At 38.0% G+C, this 22,818-nt stretch overlaps 1 protein-coding gene across 1 annotated transcript in view; it reads left to right on the top strand.

Annotated features, from left to right (window-relative positions):
- The window catches only part of LOC115220983 (protein O-glucosyltransferase 2), a 70,819-nt gene that overhangs the window by 1,704 nt on the left and 46,297 nt on the right, over window positions 1–22,818 (top strand). The window lies entirely within an intron of this gene.

Genomic DNA, 22,818 nt, shown 5'->3' with positions numbered 1-22,818 from the left:
ATAGACTTCATTTATGCATTATCTTCTTTTTGTTATTCCACGATCTTTCTGTCTTTTATTCTGATTCCATCAAAGTTGTATTAATCTTCAGTTCGTTGACATATGTTGTTATAACCTTTATTTTCTTCTTTGTGTTCCTTCATAAGCATATTACGATTAAAACATTATCCGAGTGTTTCATTGAATTTTTAAATTAATCAAATACTTGAGAAGATAAGTTTATTTACTTTGAACATTATTATGCATGATGAGATAATCACTATAGGAAATTTCAAACTATATAAAATAAACATAAGAATTAATAAACAACAATTCTATTTCAATATTATTTTACTGACTGAAACCAGTGAAATTAAATTGGATTTTAATTGGCTATAATTTTAACAAGATATTTAAAAACAGTAAAAGGAAAGGCATGACCAACATTTGTACTTATCGAGCCCTACCTTAAGAAAATTCCCAAGAGTTGTACTATTATCTAAATCCTTGTGGAAAATACTTGAAAACATTTTCCTTTTCCAGATGATCTAATAGTTTTGTTCATATTGGGTCCATTGTATTTATATATATACATATGGAATTGATTTGTGTACAATAAAAATCTTTGGAATGATATCTTGTATTAGAATTTGCAGTTATGAAAAATTGTTTAAAGAATTATTCACTAAATTTAAGAGACTCAAGTTTTCTTTGGCCTAAAAAAGACTTTTCTAGGCTAAAGAAAAAGATGTTGGCGGAGTTTTACAATAACTATGACTAACCTTATGACGAAGGAAAAAGGCACAGATTTAGGGGAACAAAAATGGAAAAAACAAAATTGTTCAGAATCGTAATTTCTGTTGTATGAAATAGAGGAATACTAATAGATAAAGAAGGCGAGGAAAATACTTCAATCCCTTGCCACTTTTCTTCCCCATAATGTAGCGAAGTCTATTCCAAGACTCTGCCGAAAAAAAATCGTTAAGTCTAAAATAACTTTTTAGTAAAAATACATTACTCTCACACGTGGTCAATATATTTTTAGAAGGGTCCCAACAGATAATTTCTACGGCATAATCAGTTTGAGGGTGGACATCGTTTTAAATATTTTCAACAAAAAGTTTCTGAATGAAAAATTTTTCAGATTAAACTTTTTATTTAAAAACTTTTGGAAGCAACATGAGCATAGTTCTCCGGTCGGAGATATTTGAAACTTTAGGAATTTCGGTCCCATTCAAGGAGTATTTTGGTATTCAAATTTTCTGAACCGAACATTTTTAAATAGCGAGTGACAGCTGCATTTCTTTTAACTCCACAAAAACTCCCGTTGGAAATAAAAATTTAGATAATTACTGGCTAGATTTGTCTGCATTATCAACGTACAAGAAGAAAAGCGAATTACCTTTCACAAGTCTTTTATATACCGTATAAAAGACGAACAAGTGCTTTCAAGAATAAGATTAGCCCATTCAAGCCCAACTTTGCACATAGAACACGAAATGTTTTTTTCTTTTGAAACATTTTTAATTACGTCTTTTATGTCACTAAATACAATAAATTACAAAAAGTATTGGCCCAAGAAAGCTGCCTTGCTTAACTCCTAATGAAATTTAAACTGAAACTCGAACAAGATTCAACTACAGTTGAGTTTTCTAAAGTTGTGATACTGTATACTCTTAAAACAATGCTAGAAGCTTGGGAAGTTTTGATGCAAGTTTTTAACCAGTTTTTCTTGTTTAATTAATTCCAACAATGAATGCAACAAATTATAATTAAATATATATGAATCTGGTGGGTTTTTGTGCATTGGGATGATTTTTTAAAAAAAACTTCCCCATAGCTGCTTGTTTGAAAAAAAGTTTTCCATATACATTTAAATGTGGTCTTGTGTTTTGATAAAATTGTTTGGATGTATGTAAGCTTGCGGGATATTTTAAAACTTTCTTAGTTCAGATCCCGCCGAGGTCAAGAGATCAAATATTAAGTACTGGGGCTCGATATAATTCTATTTCATGTGTCAAATTGGGCCACTTTAAAGAAATAGATTTTTTTATTTAAAGGTGGGGCTTAAGGAATACCAATTCCTGTTATTTAGAAAAACAGTTTCATGACCTGTTCGTATATAGAATCACTAGAAAAGAAAACGTTTATCAGAAGTTAAATTTATATCATTAGCATGATTAATGAAATCAACTCAGCTACAGAAAAAAAATCATTAAAAACACCAATTTTCCTCAACGATTCCACTAAAATTTATTTATTGGAAGCAAACATGTTTTGTTTTCCGATTACCAAAATACCCTTTTGATTAATTTTACTCAATTTTGTGGATGCTGTAAGGCAGACCATTATTTATTTAGAAAATTTAGTAAACTGACTTCTCCATTATTTAACACTTTTGAATATAAGAACATATTAATGTAAATATGCCAACAGAATGTGGCAATCCTATAAAGGACAGAGATTTAAAACAAATATAAGAATAGTTTCTTACATATAGTGATGATGGGGAGTTTAAAGGTAAATACGAACATGTTACTTGGCAGTTTGCCGGAGCCTACCGGCAAGTATCTAAAGGGAAATTTGGTAGGGTGGTCGTCGTCCGCTGACATTCGTTGACGTTGCATCGAAGAAACCAAAGAAAAGGGCAAAAAAACGCACTCGACACCAGCGCTGAAGATACATCCTAAAGGTGGCGGCACGACGTTAAAAACGGTAGAGGAGTAGGGGCCGAAACAGGGACGTGGTTCCTCCTGATGATGTCCTTAGCCACTGGATCCTATAAAGGAGCTGTTGAGGTAGCGAACCACGAAACTGTTGGAATTCGTCGGTCCTTTATTTTCTTTTAATCCTAGAATTAAAGTCGGTCTAAGGCGGGTTGATATCCAGACGGCTTCTTAGCTGTTTTCTCAAATGTCTATAATTTATTAATCACCGATAAAGGGTGCTTGCTCTCCTCCCCTCCCCCTTTCTCTCCCTGCTTAATACGTTCTTTTAACGACGCTTTGACATACGCAACTTTTTTTTTGCTCTAATTTTATGACTGTGTTCCAACATTGAAACAATTTTTTTTTTTTTAATGACTACTCTTTTCTTGCAGAACATTTAAATTTGAAGTTTAGTAGTTTATATTGAAGCTGTTGCAGTGATATCTATTATTGTAGACAGCAGACAGCAGTTTTGGACTTAACTTCAGCTGTGTGTCCCACTCACTCCAACTGTGTTTTCTCATAGCTTTCTGAAATACATTTTCGCTGATGTTAATTAGGGTTATATCAAAATTTGTGGCGAAAAAAATTTTTGTAGGGGAAAGAAGAGCTTCAGATAATTCATACACGGATTTATTTCCCCATAACTTTCGAAGAACTGGGGGTTTTTTTAGTTTAGTTTTTTTTTTTTTTTTTTTTTTTTTTACATTTCCAACAAATGCGTTTCAGATGGTGTAGATTACGATTATGCTGGGATTATCTTGGCGATTGTAAGACTTTAAAATCTGACGATCAAAGAATTCCTTAGGTGTGGCACCCTTTGGAAAAATGTGTATGTATACGAGTGTATACATATGTATGTGTAGCTGTGTGTGGATATACATATATGTTTATGGCCCCCGTGCCGGTGGCACGTAAAAACCACCATCCGTCCGTGGCACCCACTACACTCACGGAGTGGTTGGCGTTAGGAAGGGCATCCAGCCGTAGAAACACTGCCAGATCAGACTGGGCCTGATGCAGCCTTCTGGCTTCACAGACCCCAGTTGAACCGTCCAACCCATGCTAGCATGGAAAGCGGACGCTAAATGACGACGATGATGATGATATATATATATCCATCCACCTAGGAACTCTTCTATAATTGTGATTTCTGAAGAGTACAGGGTTACATAATCAAGCTGTTACATAACATTCTTTTCAGCCCCTGGTGTGAAACCAATCAGTAAGATTAATCAAAATAATAATATATGCTTTGATATATATCTGCCAGATCAGATTGGAGCCTGGTGCAGCCATCTGACTTGCCAGTCCTCAGTCAAACCGTCCAATCCATGCCAGCATGGAAAGTGGACGTTAAACAATGATGATATACTCTCTTATACTTGTTTCAGTCATTTGACTGCGGCCATGCTGGAGCACCGCCTTTAGTCAAGCAAATCGACCCCGGGACTTATTCTTTGTAAGCCCAGTACTTATTCTATCGGTCTCTTTTGCCGAACCGCTAAGTGACAGGGACATAAACACACCAGCATCGGTTGTCAAGCAATGCATGGGGGGGGGAACAAACACAGACACACAAACATATACACACACACTTATATATATATACATATATACGACAGCCTTCTTTCAGTTTCTGTCTACCAAATCCACTCACAAGGCATTGGTCGGCCCAGGGCTATAGCAGAAGACACTTGCCCAAGATGCCACGCAGTGGGACTGAACCTGGAACCATGTGGTTGGTTAGCAAGCTACTTACCACACAGCCACTCCTTTAATATAATTAATTAATATAATTAAAAACGAAAAGGAGGGTGGAGATTTATTCCCATCCAAAACTTTTTATTAAAGAAGTTTTCTACAGCATATATATTACAATGACCAATGTTTCAGTTGCAGCAACTACACACTGCTCCATATGCAATTATGCATCCTAGTCGCTGCAATTTCATCAAGGGCCCATCAGTTACGACATTTTCAAAGTGAACTAATTCAAACAAGCTTCTTGTATTAGTATTAAGTTGAAGGTTATAGTGTTACTTTTTAAATCAAATTGAATTCTGGTCCTTAACCACCTCTACTGGTATTACGGTTGAACCATGGTTTATATAATGTTCATTCATATTACAATCAATTGTAGCAGTTTTGTTTGCATTTTACTGTATGGAGTACATTATTTATTCAGAGGTAATTCACTTATGTTTGGGTTTATACCCTCAATTAACATTGTTGTTATTATTACTAAAATTATTTTACTATTATTTGCAATATTATCATTAAATATCACATTCATTATGTTAACTAGTACAATTACTATAGATGGTAATTTATGTTTCTTTAAATCATTTAAATGCATATTTAATCCAAAGTGGTCTTCTCATAACCTGTACCAGGCTAGTGTTTACAATGGTATGTTTAAAAAATAAAATTTGGTACTTTTCCTCCATACAAAGGTTACATCTATTATCATCTATTCTATAAGGTTTTGCTTTACTTATAATTTCTCATGCAATTGAGAAGAATTTATTATCTTTAAGTGCCCAAATTAACTTACTAAGGCTGGTAGTATTCATTTTGTTCCTATTTCTAAATGAACTTACATGATTGACAATTCTCTGCTTAATATAACATGATCTAGCTCCTATATATAAATATTCTCTATTCTCTGAGGTAATCTTACATCAGTATACAATATTTTTATACTTACAATCAGAGCCAAGCGGACAGACTCTGTACTTTGCACAATCGTAACTAATAGTTATAGTATTTCATCACTATCATCCACTTTACCTGCTATAGATGTGATTTTTATATTCTCCTGTCTATTTTCTAAGATATTATTCTTCTCCATGTAGACAACATTGTGAGTACTTTACCCTTTAAGATTCCTATCCACTACTTCCAGGCCAACTGTGGAGCTCCATTGGGTTTCATTAACTCCATAGGTTGTCAAACCATAGTTCCTATCCTGATACCCAGCTGTATCACCCACAGTTTGTCTGCTCATGTTGACATTGTTGCTATTTATTGATCCATAATTATAATTCTGGTTACTATTATTGCTACTACTCATATCGAAACTTTTAAATTTACTATCGTTGTGTGCAGCTATAATTTGTACTAGATTTTTGCTATTACAGAAAGCTAATCTAATCTGATTTTTGTTAAAAATTCTATAGTATCTACTATTTTTGGAAAATTCTTAGTCAATACCAAATAAAACAATTTCAGTATATTGGAAACTAGTGAAATTTGTTTCCAGAAAACAGTTGAATTACTATCAAAAATGTTCAGTGATAAGAGTTCCCTATTTATTACTCAATGGGAGCATTGGAATCTAGTTAAAAACAAGGATGAAAATTTTGTCAACTGGGAAGGAATAAACAAAAACGACCAAACCCATGCTACGGATGTCCTTTCTAAACATGGAAATGTTACAGCTGCCAACAAGTAGGACACAAGAGCTCACATTGCAGAGCAAAATTAGGAGGGTTGAACATAAAAAAAATTCTAGTTTTCTCAATGGAAAGTAGAAACAACACGAAAAAGAGGAAATTTGTACATGTAAAAGTAAATGAAATGAATCTTAAATTACAACTAGATACTACTAGCAACATCTCAATTATTGATACTGACATGTGGAAAAGAATTGGGAAACCTACATTAAGAAAAACCTCGAAAATTGCACAAGGTGTGACAGGTGATAAACTACACTTCATAGGTGAAATGTTGAGCAATATTACATTTTGTGGTAAAATCTGTAGAGTAAAAGTTTTCGTGTTATAAAATGCAACCATTCTGTTCGGTACGGACTGGATAGAGTTGTTTGACTTATGGGGACCTCCCCATAAGTCTACTGTAGAAAAATTAATGGCTGATCCACCAGTAAAAATAACTCATCAGATGAATTGAAGAAAAAATCAAACTGTCAGATAAATTAGGTATCTGAGGCGTGTTTTCAAATAAATGAAAATGCCATACCTGTGTTCAAACCCAATAGAAGGGTACCTTTTACTGTGATAAAACAGGTAGATGAAGGATTACACAGACTAGAGAAAATTAGAATTATTCAAAAAGTGGATTATTCTAAATGGGCAGCACCAATGGTGTGTATTAAAAAACTGAGCAACAAAATCAGGGTGTGTGCTGATTTTTCTACTGGTTTGATTAAGTGTCTAAAAATGTGCCACTATTCTCTACCTACTCCGGAAGATATTTTTGCAAAATTAAACGGTGGCAAGATATTTTCGGAACTGGATCTGTCCAATGTGTACCTTCAAATTAAGGTAGACAAGAAGTGCTTGAAATTTCTAACAGTGAATATGCATTAAGGACTTTATAAATAAAACAGAAGGATTTAGGACAAATTATTGATAAAAATGGAAGATGACCAGACCCATCGAGGGCAGACACAATTAAAAATATACCTCCTCTGACTAATATAACGACCTTACAAGCTTTTTAGGTCAAGTAAATTATCAAAATTACACATCAAATCTGTATAACTTGAGAGCTCCACTGAAGAATGAGCTATAAAAGGATGTGAAGTGGAATTGATCAAATAATTGTCAAAACACGTTTGACAATATTAAAAAAAATATTAATATTGATCCTGCAGCAGAACTTATTTTAATGTCCGACACTTTTGAGTGTAGCATAGGAGCAGTAATGCTACACAAATATAAAGACGGTAATGTGAATACAGTAGTTCATTTTTCATGTTCTTTGATAGCCGTAGAGGAAAACTACAGTCAAATAGAAAAAGAAGCTCTTGCGATTATTTTTGCTGTGAAGAAATTTCACTGATTTTTGCACTGTAGAAGTTTTAGGCTAGAAACTGATCACCGACCATTTTTATCAATTTTTGGGTCAAAGAAAGGGATTCCTACCCACACTGCAGATAGATTGCAGTGTTGGTCTACAATATTGCTGAATTATGAATTAAAGATGGAGTACATTCCTTCTAAGAAAATTGGCCATGCAGATTGTTTATCTAGGCTAATTCCGAAGAATGCGGAACAGCTGGGATATACAGTGATAGCCACATTACAGTCAGAAAAGGAAATTAAAAACATTCTACGTAATGTTATTCAGGAGCTGTCAGTGACTGTACAAGATATAAAAAGTAAATCAATGAAGGACAAATGCATCATAAAAATGAAGGAGACCTTGAAAAATTAACAAAAGAGAAACACCAATGTGAACCCCTTTTTCACTCTGCAACAATGTATTAATGTATGCACAAAGAAACATGTTTTACATGAATTTCAAAGTGGACAGCTGGGAATGTCAAGAATGAAAGCTTTGATGAGGAGTTACACGTTTTGGCTGACAATGGATTGGGACATTGAAAGTTTGGTGAAATCATGTAGAGGTTGTGCACTAGCAGCCAAGGCATCACCAGTGCAATACTAATCATGGCCTGAGACTGATAGTCCATGGTCCAGGGTACATACAGATTATGTTGGACCAATGAATGACATGTACCACTTGATCATTGTTGATAGCTTTACCAAGGGGCTGGAAGTATGTCGGTGCAGTCAACCAACCTCAAAGGCAATAATAAAATTCCTGCACAAACTTTTTGCTTGATACAGTGTTCCGGACACCATAGTATTGGACAATGGGTATACAGAATAACACCCAATCCAAATACCAGTTCAGGCAAGTCACCTGCAGAGCTAATGTTCACTTGGGAGATAAACTCTATCTTCAAAGAATTGTTAACATGAAGAAAATACAAAAAAAAATTCAACAAAACATTTTGATGTGGGAGACAAAATCCATTTCAAAATATACAAGAACAGTAAAGAAGGTTGGGTGGATGGCAGAGTGACTACAAAAAGTGGAAACATGATGTACTTAATAAAAGGCCAACGATGGGAGTATAAACAACACTTAAATCAATTAAAAACTAGACATATGGAAGAAAGGAAGGAAATTCCAATGGAAGCGTTTTACATGTTCGTTGTGACAGTGCCAAAAGAGATCGAGCCTAGAAAGAGCAGTAATAAAATACATAAACAGACTGAACATTTTGAAATAATTCTTAAGCAGAAAAGGTATTGAACTCCCTAGGGAATCAAAATCTCAAGAAAAGGGGGAGGTGTTAGAAAGAGAAAAAAAAAAATCAAAATAAAATAAATTTTGTTTCCTGTGGTAGTCAAAATTTCAAAAGAGGAGATATGACGAGCGTCGTGACACACCCTGCAAGACTAGATTGACGAAACGACTATAAATAGTAACAGTCTGCGTGAGATAGGGAGAGAGATTAGGCATTAAATGCAAGAAGTCGTAAGGTGTCATTTTGGTAGTTTGTTGGTTAAAAACCTAAGAATGGAACTTGCTATTAACTTAGGTAAATGTTTCTAACAGGTTTTTTTTTATTGTTCTCATTGTTCACCCATACAATATGCTGTCATTCAAAAATTTGCCATGAAACTTCTATACAGAGCTATGTCCAAATATTTCTCTCGTTTATTGACCACTTCTTTCTGTTCCTACGTCTTTACAATGTGCCACACCTTTCGAAATAAGAGAAAAAGAACGTAACATTTCAAGTGAATATAGTTTTGACGTCAGTTCTGTTTTTTCATGGGAGTACCAGTAAAACATTCATGTGAAAAGAGTTAGTGAAGTTTATGTTGTTGTTGAGTTGTGAAACGAAGTTCTATATATAGATATATACATCAATATATGTATATATATATAGATATATACATCGATATATGTTTATGTATAGATATTTATTTATATATATATATATATATATATATATATATCATCATCATCATCATCGTTTAACATCCATTTACCATGCTAGCATGGGTTGGGCGGTTTGACTGAGGGCTGGCGAATCAGATGGCTGCACCAGGCTCCCGTCTTGATCTGGCAGAGTTTCTACAGCTGGATGTCCTTCCTAACACCAACCACTCCGAGAGTGTAGTGGGTGCTTTTCTGTGCCACCAGCACGGGGGCCAGTCAGGCGGTACTGGCAATGATCTCGCTCGAATCTTTTTACACATGCCACCGGCACAGGGGCCAGTAAGGCGATGCTAGTAACGATCCCGCTCGAATGGTGCTTTTACATGCCACCAGCATGGAAACCAGTTAGCTGCTCTGGCAATGATCATGCTCGGATGGTGCTCTTAGCACCCTACTAGCACGGGGCACAAGTGCAAGTAAGGCGACGCTGGTAACAATCACACTTGAATGGTGCTTATATATATATATCATCATCATCATCATCGTTTAACGTCCGTTTTCCGCACTAGCACGGGTTGGACGGTTCGACCGGGGTCTGGGAAGCTAGGGGCTGCACCAGGCTCCAGTCTGATCTGGCAGTGTTTCTACAGCTGGATGCCCTTCCTAACGCCAACCACTCCGCGAGTGTAGTGGGTGCTTTTTACGTGCCACCTGCACAGGTGCCAGGGGTGTCTGGCATCAGCCACGATCGGTTGGTGCTTTTAACGTGCCACCGGCACGGAAGCCAGCCAAGGCGGCGCTGGCATCGGCCACATTCGGATGGTGCTTTTTATGTGCCACCAGCACAGAAGCCAGTTGAGGCGGCACTGGCAACGGCTACGTTCGGATGGTGCTTTTTATGTGCCACCGGCACAGGTATCACAACTACTATTTCCATTGATATTTGTTTCGATGTTCATGTACATGCACTTGACTCAACAGGTCTCCTCAAACACAGCGAGATGTTCCGGGATCCAAGGTACTTTGAATGGGCAGGGGCTATGCGGAACTGGTGCCGGAAGCATCCCGGGTCTTTGTAGACACAGCACACCTCCAGAGATCTCGGTCCTTCGCCATTGCCTCAGTGAGGCCCAACGCACTGAGGTCATGCTTGACTACCTCATCCCTGGGTCTACCTCTCCCCCTGATTCCTTCAACTGTTCTGGAGCGGCACTTCTTCACACATCTCTCCTCATCCATCTGCAGTACATAACCATACCATCGCAAGTGTCGCTCTTGCACACCGCATCTGATGCTTCTTATGCCTAGCATTTCTCTCAGGGTGCTTACACTCTGTCGTGCATTCACAATGACATTACACATCCAGCGGATCATGCTAGCTTCATTTCGATTGAGCCTATGCATGTCCTCTGCAGTCACAGCCCATGTTTCACTACCGTGAAGCATGGCAGTTCGCACGCATGCATCATACAATCTACCTTTCATTCTGAGTGAGAGACCCTTTGTCGCCAGTAGGGGTAGGAGCTTTCTAAACATTGCCCAGGCTATTTGTATTCTAGTGGTGACACTCTCTGAGCATCCACCTCCACTGTTTTCTGAGTATTTGTGGTGTCTATTGTCCCTGTGCATCTGCCGCACATGAAAGCTATCTTATCAGTTAATTTCCCTTTGATGTTGCTGCACCTCTTATGCGTCCATAGCTTACACTGGGTACATCTTATGGAGTTTCTACCTACACCTTTCCTACGGCTCGAGCAGGGCCACCTGCCTGATGGGGTGTGTGCTGAGTTCGCCTTTCTGCTTACTATAACTTTGGTCTTCGCTACATTTACTCTAAGGCCCTTTGATTATAACCCTTGTTTCCACACCCGAAATTTCTTTTCTAGTTCCAGTAGTGATTCTGCTATGAGAGCCAGGTCATCAGCATAGAGGAGCTCCCAGGGGCAACCTATTTTGAATTCCTCTGTTATTGCCTGGAGGACTATGATGAATAAAAGGGGACTGAGGGCTGAGCCTTGGTGTACACCTACTTCTACCCGGAATTCTTCACTATATTCGTTGCCAATCCTAACCTTGCTGACAGCCTCTCTGTATAGAGCCTGTACAGCCCTTATTAGCCATTCGTCAATCTCCAGTTTCTGCATCGACCACCAGATAAGGGATCGGGGAACCCTGTCAAAGGCTTTCTCCAAGTCCACAAAAGCTATGTAGAGGGGTTTATCTTTAGCTAGGTACTTCTCCTGCAGTTGACGGACCAGGAATATAGCATCAGTGGTCCTTCTACCCGGCACAAAACCGAACTGCATCTCATCTAAGCAAATTCTCTCCCTGATGAGATGGGTTATGACCCTCTCTGTGACCTTCATCACCTGATCCAACAGTTTAATACCCCTGTAGTTATTTCTATCTAGAGCATCACCCTTACCCTTGTAGCAGTTGACTATGGTGCTGCTACGCCAGTCATTGGGTATGACTCCATATATATATATATATATATATATATATATATATATATGTATATAAATATATATACTAACAGTATAGCCTGACGTTGCACGGGTTTGTTTCAACCCTTTAGAATTGGAATTTTTGAAAAGTAAAAATTTTGCATTATGTAGCTTGTTATTCTCTTTGAGTGAATATTTTTCTGGTTGAAATACACTGAAAAATGGCGATTTTCTTAGGAAAAAGCACTGTTTTGATGTAAATAATTTTTGGTCTTAACATGGTCTGATTTGAAATTTTTCTTCTACCAAATGAAGAGCAAGCCTTCTTCTATCATACTCTCAATTTTGGTCAACTTGCGCCACAGGGTCTCAGAGGAGATAGTGTTAGTTGAAGGTTACCAAACCTGCCACACACACATGCAACTTCAGCTTTATATATATACTAGCAGTATCGCCCGGCGTTGCTCGGGTTTGTAAGGGAAATAACTATATAAGCATTTTTAGAGAGTTATAGCCAAAAAATAGCAAAAAATGCATTAAAAATGGAAAAAATATGATGGTAAATTTTTTTTTTTAATCGTTGACTCATCGTAGACATTTTTAGAGAGTTACTTCCCTTATATAATAGCGAAAAAATGCATTAAAATGGAAAAAAAACGATGGTAAATTTTTTTTTAAATCGTAGACTCATGTAGACGCTTTCTTAGCCATTTCTGTTTTGGTGTCTTCAAGCCATGAAGTCGTTGTTCTAAAAGAACACTGGTCTCCTTGACAACGCATTACGACGTTGATTTCCTTACACTCCCTTCCCCACAGGTGCAGGTGTGAGCGTGGACGCCAACTCCGCCGCCATTGACACACGAAAAATTATGCATTAAAATGGAATAAAAAATGATGTTAAATTATTTTTAAAATCGTAGACTCATCGTAGACGCGCGCTAATATTCAGACGGGCTCGATATGAATCACGACTATAAGCTACCCGAATTTGGTTAAACTGTACCGCAAAATGTGGGAGTAGTTAGGAATCTAAATCGAAGGGGACAGACACTCACACAACTACAGTTTTATATATATAGATATACATAGCGCAGTAGTGGTGAGATATGACAGCAAAGAAAAGCATACATTCACTCTCTGCATGCAATTAGACTCGGAAAGTTTGTGAGGAACCCATTGACCCAATTTGCTGACTTTTCCGATAGCACACAGGTGTCAATGAATGGTTGAATGACCAAATCCAAGCTTCTCTGCTAGTTCCTCAACAGTTACGATGATATTTTGTTCCACCAGGGTTTTCAGGATGTCCTTGTCGAGTTCTACAGATCTTTCAGGATGAGGCTCGTCTTCTAGGCTGTAGTTTATGGCTCGGGATTTCTGGAACCACCATTGACACTGCCTTACGCTTATTGTCCAATCCCCATATACTGCATTAATATTTCTTGTACTTTGCACACATTTATATTCTGTTATTCTTTTATATGTTTCAGCCTTGAGGTTGTGGCCATGCTGGATCATGTGTGTGTGTGTGTGTCTATCTATCTGTCTGTCTGTCTGTATGTATATATGTATATGTATGTGTGTGAACAATAATATTTTCAACAGATGTGTTGCAAATGTATCTGATTGTTCTCAAGCTTCAATACTGTGTGTGTGTGTATGTGTGTGTGTGTATGTATGTATATGTATGTATGTATGTATATGTATGTATGTATGTATATGTATATATGTATGTATGTGTGTATGTATGTATGTGTGTATGTATGTATGTGTGTGTGTATGTATGTGTGTGTGTGTGTATGTATGTATGTATGTATGTATGTATGAGTGTATGTTTACTTTATTACTAATTACTCTCTTCCAAGAACATTTTCACTCACTCTTAGCTCTTAGCTTCCCATACATTTTACTCATGTATCTATCAGCGTCATAGACAAAATACTTTCACTTTAGTCTTGCTCAAATCACTCTGTCGCTATTTACTTTCATTTTATTCGTTGCCCACTGTGTGTGTGCGTTTGCGTGTGGTGTAAACCAGACTAAGAAAAGCATTTGACACACACACCAGAATGTGAGTTTTCTGTAAATTTTGCTTAATTGGAGTTTAAATTTTAAAAACTGGACCTGGCATGACGCGATGCATTGTACTCAAAAATGCTAGGTAAATTGTAATTGAAGAAATCGTATATTGTAGATTTGTATAACTCCCAAAGGGAGGCAGATAAAATCTGCCTTTTATAATAAGAGATATATATATATAACTCAACTTGTGTGTCTTCCCGGCACATCTCCTCCTAGCCAACAAATCGTAGAACCACCAAAAATGGGTCACTTAAAGTTTAGGCGAATGAAAATTGAACTGTACTATTTCTGTTCCGAAATTCATCTCGCAAGTGCAGAAATCGATAATGTGTTTGTTTAGGCCCTATCCCATGCATTGAATTGTGAACTTTACTCAGTCAGCTGTTTGACGTGAACTGAGTTCACCACGCGTGCAAGCATGCGTAAATTGCATGAAAAATAAAAAATCAAGATATAAAAACGAATCGCCGTAAACATTGTAGAAATTCGGCAAAGAAATGAATTTTCGGGATGTAGCCTGGAGGGTTGTTTCGTATTAATCGTTTGGACTTTGTGAACACATACCAATTGTTTTCATAGCATTTTTAACGCTTTGAATTAAATGTGACCATTTTGCGTTGAGTCTGCAGTTTGAATCACTTTAACCAAATTTTAGCTGGCCGGATTTTTGATCATCACGATACATCGCCAGCGACTCCCTGAAATCCCCGTTGAGAAATCTCTATATATAAAACTCAACTTGTGTATCTGTATGTGTGTCTAACTTTTGGATCTACCAAGTTTCATTATTAGGGATGGAAAGTAGTGTGTAGCAAATCTATATATATAAAGCTGAAGTTGTCTGTGTGTGGCAGGTTTGGTAGCCTTCAACTAACACTATCTCCTTCGAGACCCTGCAGCACAAGTTGACCAAAAAAGAAAATAAAATTCAAATCGGACCATGTTAACACCAAAAATTATTTACATCAAAAAGGTGCTTTTTTTCTATGAAAATCCCTATTTTTTACGATTTTTGACTGCTGTATTACTAATTTGCGGTGTATTTCACCTGGAAAAATGTTCACTTGAAGAGAATAACAAGTTGCATAAAGCAAAATTTTTACTTTTCAAAAATTCCAATTCGAAAGGGTCGAAACAAACCCAAGCAACACCGGGTGATACTGCTAGTATATATATATAGATATATATATATATAGATATATATATATATATATATATCGACCAGACCATCAGATGTAGTTACACATCGCTGGTCACAATGCGTTCGCATTGTTTTAGCCTTTGAATGACGCCACTAGATATATATATATATATATATATATAATTTTAATCCAAACGGGAAACAAAAAAACAACAACAATGGAACAATTACAGTATTATTATTAATAGGCGCTCAGGAAATGGAAGCAGGGAGGTATGACGTTTCGAGCGGAGCTCTTCGTCGGAAACATAAAGAAGGAAGAGAGAGGAAAGAAAGATCCCAGAGCGGGCAACAGGGAAAGAGAAAAAAGACGACTGGTGTTTACGAGTTGCACATGGTGAAAGGCGGATGTTTACGAAAACAGAGCAAAGTGGGTTTTTAAAGGCAAAAGAGTGGAGATAAGGTTGGTAACGCAACAGATGTGTGTGTATGTGTGAGTGTGTGCGTGTGTGTATGTGTGTGTGTGAGGCGAGATGAAAAAACACAAAAATATATATGTGTGTGTTAGTGTGTGCGTCTGTGTGTAGGCGTGTGAGGTAGGGCGAGACTAGTGGTCAGCTTAGCAGACAAGGTCAGTAGTAAGAAAAAGAAGGAAGGAGGAAGGGAGGGAGGGGAAGGGGTGGGGGCGTATGTAGCGTGCCAGCGTGTGTTGAGTAGTAGTGTGTGTCCAGTGTCGTGGTGGTATTAATGGCGAGTAGATTGAATGTGTGTAAGAGTAATGTATATATTTAAGCAATGTGTGTATATGTGTGCGCGTGTGTGTAACGAAAAAGGGGGGGGGTTAAGGAAAAAGGACTCCAGCTGAGGGGAAGATGGAAGAGTGGTCCCGCGGAGACGGGCGTGGGAAAACCCAACGACACGCGACGGTCCCAGGAACAGGCGGGAGGTCTCGTCGGGTCCAAGAGCGAGGTGCCTGCGGCGCGTATGCGTGCGCGTGCGCGCGCCTGCGAGTATGTGCGTAAGTATGTATGTGTGTGGATGTGTGAGTGTGTCTGTGTGTATGTCCGGGTGGCAGTGTGTCCGATGAATGTATGTGAGTATGTGTGTGCATAGATGTATGTCCGTGTGTGTGTATGTGTGTGAGTGTGTATGTATGTACGTGTGGGTGTGGGGAAGTGTGTGTATGTGCATGTGTGTGCGCGTACATACAGGTGTGTGAGTGAGTGTGTGTGTGTGTATGTATGTGTGAGTGTGTATGTATGTGTGTGTAGGATGCATGTATGTGTATGGGTGTATGTATGCGTGTGTGTATGTATGTATGTGTACGTGCGTGTGTGTGTGTGTAGGTGTGTGCGTGTGCATGCATGCATGCATGCATGTGCGTATGTGTGTGGGTATATATGTATGTGCGTATATGTGTGTGTATGTGCGTACATGTGTGTGTGTGTGTATGCATGTGTGTGTATGTAGGTGTGTGGGCGTGTGTGTATAGGTGTATGTATGTAAGTATGTATGGGTGTGTCCGTGTATGTAGGTGTGTGGGCGTGTGTATATGTGTGTGTATGTAGGTGTGTGGGCGTGTGTATATAGGTGTATGTGTGTATGTCTGGGTGTGTCCGTGCATGTTTGTGTGTGTGTGTGTATGCATGTGTATGTAGGTGTGTGTGTACGTGTGTAATGTATGTGTGTATGCGTGCGTGTGTGTATGTAGGTGCGTGTGTATGTGTGTGGGAGTGTAGGTGTGTGTGTGCGTGTGCGTGTCTATGTTGGTGTGTGCGTATGTGAGTGTGAGTGTATGGGTGTTTGTCATGCATGTGTGTGCGCGTGCAGGTGAGTGTGTGTGTAAGTATGTGTGTGTGTATGTTTGTGTGAGTGTGTATGTGTGTATGTATGTGCGTATAGGAGTATGTGGGTATGTGTGTGTGTATGTATATGGGTGTATGTATGTATGTGTGTGTGTGTGCATGTGTATAAGTATATGTGTGTGTGCGTATGTGTGTATATGTGTATGTGTGTGTGTTTATGTATGTGTGTAGGCGTGTGTGTGTAGATGTATGTATGTATGGGTGTGTGTCCGTGTGTGTTTGTGTGTGTGTGTAGGTAGATGTGTGTGTCTGAGTGAGGGTATGGCTGTGTAGGTGTGTGTGTGTATGAATGTAAGTGTGTGTGTATACAAGTGTAATGTATGTATGTAGGTGTGTGTGTGTGTGTGTATGTGTGCGTGTGTATGTGTGTGTCTGTATGCGTGTGAGTGTGAGTGTATGGGTGTATGTCTGTGTGTGTATGTCTGAAGTAGGTATGTAGGTGTATGTATGTATGTGTGTGTGTGTGTGTGCAGGTATATATATATATATATATATATATATATATATACAGAGAGAGAGAGATACTAGCAGTATAGCCCGGCATTGCTTGGGTTTGTTTCGACCCTTTAGAATTGGAATTTTTGAAAAGTAAAGTTTCAGTTCAATTTGATGACTCCACTAGAATGGACGAAAGCGCTAATATATGATATATAATGTATAAAAACATGTAACATACAAATAAATATCTGTAAATATAAAACCATCTGAATTTCTGAGTACCTCATTTCTTCTAATATAAAATACCTGTACATTATCTCCAAACCTTCTAATATATGTATATATATATATATGTATATATATATATATACCGAGGTTGCTCTGTATATACATGATGGGCTTTTTTATATATGTATGTATACATACATCATACATACACACACACACACATATATATAAATTGTGTATCTTTGTATTTGTCCCTCATTATCATCGTCATCATCATCATTTAACGCTTGTTGGACGGTGTGACCAGAACTGGCATACTGGGAAGCTGCACCAGACTCCAGTCTGATTTGGCATGGTTTCTACAGCTGGATGCCTTTCCTAACACCACCCACTTTACAGAGTGTATTGGGTGTTTTTACATGCCACCACACAGGTGCTTTTACATAGCAATACAATAAGTACCAGACTTTTAAAAAAAGTAGTGGAGTTGATTCATTCGACAAAGATCCCTCGAGGCGGTGCTCCAGCATGACCACTGTCTGATGAGGGGGAAACAAGTAAAAAATAAAAGATCCCACTGTACACATGAAAGTTTATTATTATTAATGTTGTTTAGTCTTGAATCCACTCTGGTGAAGCAGGTTTAGGATTAAAAGTATTTCTGTCCATTTTAGAAGTATGTGGGATTATATTTACCTGTGTCTTGTTTAGTCCTTAAGAAAGTAGGGTATGTTTTGAAGGAATTTGGTTGCTGTTTCTAGCAGGTTAAGTAACCACATACAGATTCCTTTATCAAAAGCAAACAAAGTGTTGATCAACACCCTGGCTGATATATACCCTGTTGCTGCTACTTCACTGTGTCAATGACCAACAAACTCTACTCTCACAGACTCAGATCACCTAGTTATAATTAAATGCAATGCGTAAGTGCAATTTACAGAGATTATTAATGTTTGTAATCTATAGGCAGTGGTGTGGCTGTGTGGTAAGAGGCTTGCTTTCCAAACACATGGTTCTGAGTTCAGTCCCACTGTGTGGTACCTTGGGCTTCTACTACAGCCTTGGGCCAACCAAAACCTTGTGAGTGGATTTGATAGATGGAAAATTAATATTTGTATTTATAGGTACAGGCGTGGTTGTATGGTCAGAAGGTTGTTTCCCAACCATATTGTTCTGAATTCAGTCCCCCTGTGTAGCACCTTGGGTACATGTCTTGGGCCAAACAAAGTCTGGTGAGTGAATTTGGTAGATAGAAAATTAATGTTTATATCTATAGGCTTAGGTATGGCTGTGTGGTAAGAAGTTGGCTTCCCAACCACATGATCGTGTTTTCTGCTATTCCCTTGGGCCAAACAAAGCCTTGTGAGTGGATCTGGTAGATGGAAGCTGAAAGAAGCCCATATGTGTGTTTGTGTTTATTTTCCACCCCTATTTGATAACTGGTGTTGGTTTGTTTATGCCCCTGTAACTCAGAATTTTGACAACAGGGATCCATAGAATAAGTGCCAGACTTTAAAATAATTACAGAGGTCAATTTGTTCAACTAAGCCCTTGAGGGTGGTAGTCCAGCATGGCCACAGTCCAATGACTGAAACAAGTAAAAGATAAAAGATAGCCAAATTATGTCTTTGGATCTTCCTGCAGTCCATCCTTGATAATGTTTGTTAATTCCTCTCCAGGCTCTCTTTGTAGAGTAAAAACAGATTAGCCATTGCAAGTAAGAAGTGAACACTATCATGGTTTACTAATTACACCAAACTAGATGAAGGAATGAATGCCCTTGTTGTCTTCCTTTAATTTTTCCAATTTATGTAATTGAATCTTTTCCCCTTAGTATTGACTGTGTATGAGAAAAACATTTTCCTTCCAGAAACAATGCCAATCTAGCGATACTAAGGCGGCGAGCTGGCAGAAACGTTAGCACACCAGGCAAAATGCTTATCAGTATTTCGTCTGCCGTTACATTCTGAGTTCAAATTCCGCCGAGGTCGACTTTGCCTTTCATCCTTCCGGGGTCGATAAATTAAGTACCAGTTACGCACTGGGGTCAATGTAATCGACTCAACCCCTTTGTCTATCCTTGTCTGTCTTCTATGTTTAGCTCCAATAAAGAAGTAAGAAATAAGAAACGATGCCAATCTGCTTTTTATGCTTATTTAATAAAACATGAGATCTAGTCCCTGTGACAGTTATTTGCTATGTCGAACACCCAGTCTTCTCTATATTGTATCGCACTTCTTCTATACAAATATATTTGATCCATCATAGAGTATATCAGTCCTGCATTTCCAAAGACTGCATCATACCCTGATGTCTGCTTTGGCATGGTTTCTGTGGCTTGGTACCCTTCCAAGTGTCAACTACTTTACAGAGTGTAATGGCTTCTTTTTGCACGGCACCAGCACTAGTGAAGTTGCCATGTAGGTTGCTAGACTAAGATCTCCTTCAACAGATGGCAGCTTTATGCTAGGAGATGAGAGGTTAAAGTATGTATGAAAGGGCCCGAGCTGAACAGGTTTCTTACTGTAGAGGAGATTCATGGCTATTCAGTTGTAGAAGAGGGATTGAGAGTAACTGGGGTGGAGTTGGAAAAAATATAAAATAGTGTGATGAGGTGTCAGGGTAGCGGAAGGTGAATAGTGAGGAGTGGTGACAAAAAAACTGAGGGTAAGGGTGAATGGAGATTGCAAGAGTGAGGAGTGGTTAGAGATGGGGAAATTGGTGTAGGGTCAAATATAATGGTTCAGGAGTGATTGGCAATAGATAGACAGGGGAGACTGGTAACTGTTGGGATTGGGTAGGTTGGAGGGGCAGTCAAACTTGTTGGTAGTCACTCAAATCTGAGAATGACGATTCCACAATTTCTTCCCGAACATCCTGCACAGATAATTTTGTGTATAGTGATCAGATGGTTGTGTTGTACATTAGCTCACTTGCTCCTTCCATCAAATCAATGGTACCTGGTGTGCCATGTCAGGTGTTGAAGTAATTACAGAGCAATGTGAAATGAAGTGTTTTGGTCAAGAACACAATGTGCCACCTTGACCAGGAATCGAAACCACGCTCTTGCAGTCATAAGTGCAACATCCTAACCACCAGGCCATTTGCCAATGATATATATATGAAGTGGAGAAAGATAGGGGAGAGGAGGTGATGACTGACATTTCAGAATAGAATGGGGAATAGCAGAATAGTAATAATGCAGTAAACAAGTGAAGGATGAGGGAGAGGGAGATCATGTGTAACTGGATAGGTTGCATAAGAATAAGAGAGGCAGGTGTAGAGCAGGCAGAGAATAAAATATGCACCGAGTGTTTACAGCCTTTACAATGTTCTCAGAGCATTGAGCAGCAGTCATGATGTTGGCATTTTGATACTTGACACAAATCAGCACAATACAGTTAACTCTTTTCCAATATTCAGACGACTTCCAGCCCTTCATGTCAGTTAACTTTTTCTCAACTACAACTTTATGTTCTCCAATGTTGACTGTTCACCAATACATCAAGCTGCTTCTGAAAAATGGAGACATGAAAATCCTCAAATTTAGCCCAAACACTGGTTGAGAAATGGGAGATAATATGGTAGCACAAAAGGGTCATCAGTGTAAAATGTGAGTGGAGAGGAACAATATTAAGAATTGTTGATGGGTGATGAATGAAGTGGTTCTGAGAAGTTGGAAAGATGATAATTGGCATTACTGAACAAGATGACGAAGTATACAGTACTGCTCTTAATTATCACAGCAGTAGAATGCTGCAGATAGGAAAGTGATGGAGGGAATCAGTGAAAGAGAGAGATGATGAGTGGTGGGGAAGGCTTGAGGAGGTAATTGGGCAATGTTGCATGTTAGTGCTCCAGTATGACCACAGCCACATGGCTGAAATGCATAAAATAAAATATATGTTTTGTGCGTGTGCATATATATATATATATATATATATCTAATGTATATACACACGTGTACATACTACACTTTCTTCTTAGTCCTTCTTTCACAAACTGTCACCTGTTTCCAAGCAATATATATATGTGTGTGTGTGTGTTTATATATATATATATATATATAAGTACATGTATGTGTGTGTATGTATATAAAAATTTCTGGATGCTGCTGTCTTATGAAGTCTTCCTATCTTGTCCTTAAAAGCATGAAATGCATAGCAATAAATAGTCCGAAACTGATGAGTGAGTTATCTTCTTTTGGTATTTTTGCCTGAACTTTTCTTTCGTGTGTTTATGTATTTTTCACTCTGTCTTTTTTTGGATGCGACATCCAACTAGCTGGATGTCATTTCCCCTCTTCTCTTGCCTCTCAACACTTTTTTCTTTCCTACTATTTTCTTTTATTCTGTTAATTCTATATCCTTTCAAAATTTCTCCCAGATGTTACCCATTACCATTCATCTTGGCCTAATAGCCCTTAACTCTTTCATTACCAACCTGGCTGAAACCGGCTCTGGCTCTGTCATACAAATGTCTTGTTTTCATTAGTTTTGAATTAAAATCTTCCACCAAACCTTAGTTACAATTTATGTTCTTAACACTAGCTGAATGATAACTAAGTTATTTTACTAAATTCTTTGTTATATTTAAAGTAATTGAAAGAAACACAGAGCATCTCAAAATAAATACAGTAACAAAAGGGTTAATGTTTGTCTTCGTTAATTGTTTACCCTGTGCATCCACTCTGTTGTTGTTTGTTTGTTCGAAGCCCTAACTCTCCACAAATTTTATATTTTTAAAATTTCTGGATTCTGCTGTTTTATGAAGGTTTCCTGTCTTGTCGTTGAAAGCATGAAATGAGTAGCAATAAACAGTCAACAACTGATGAACAAGTTATCTATTGGTATTTTGTCATCTACTTTTCTCTCGTGTATTTACATACTTTTCACTCATTGGTGATGTCCTGTACTTAATGTGTATTTTTTATTTATTTATTTATTTATATATATACACACCACACACACACACACACACACACACACACACACACACACACACACACATCAATAAGCATGCATATGTGGCTACAACTTGCCAACAAACATATTTGTGTGCTGCATGATCTTTTACTGACATGAGCTCTTTTACTCTTTTACTTGTTTCAGTCATTTGACTGCGGCCATGCTTGAGCACCGCCTTTTAGGTGAGCAAATCAACCCCAGGACTTATTTTTTGTAAGCCTAGTACTTATTCTATCGGTCTCTTATGCTGAACCG

This window comes from Octopus sinensis, linkage group LG17 (assembly GCF_006345805.1).
Source record: "Octopus sinensis linkage group LG17, ASM634580v1, whole genome shotgun sequence".
Lineage (NCBI taxonomy): Eukaryota > Metazoa > Mollusca > Cephalopoda > Octopoda > Octopodidae > Octopus > Octopus sinensis.
The sequence above is the reverse complement of the archived record's forward strand: the minus strand, read 5'-3'. Positions and strand labels throughout refer to the sequence as shown.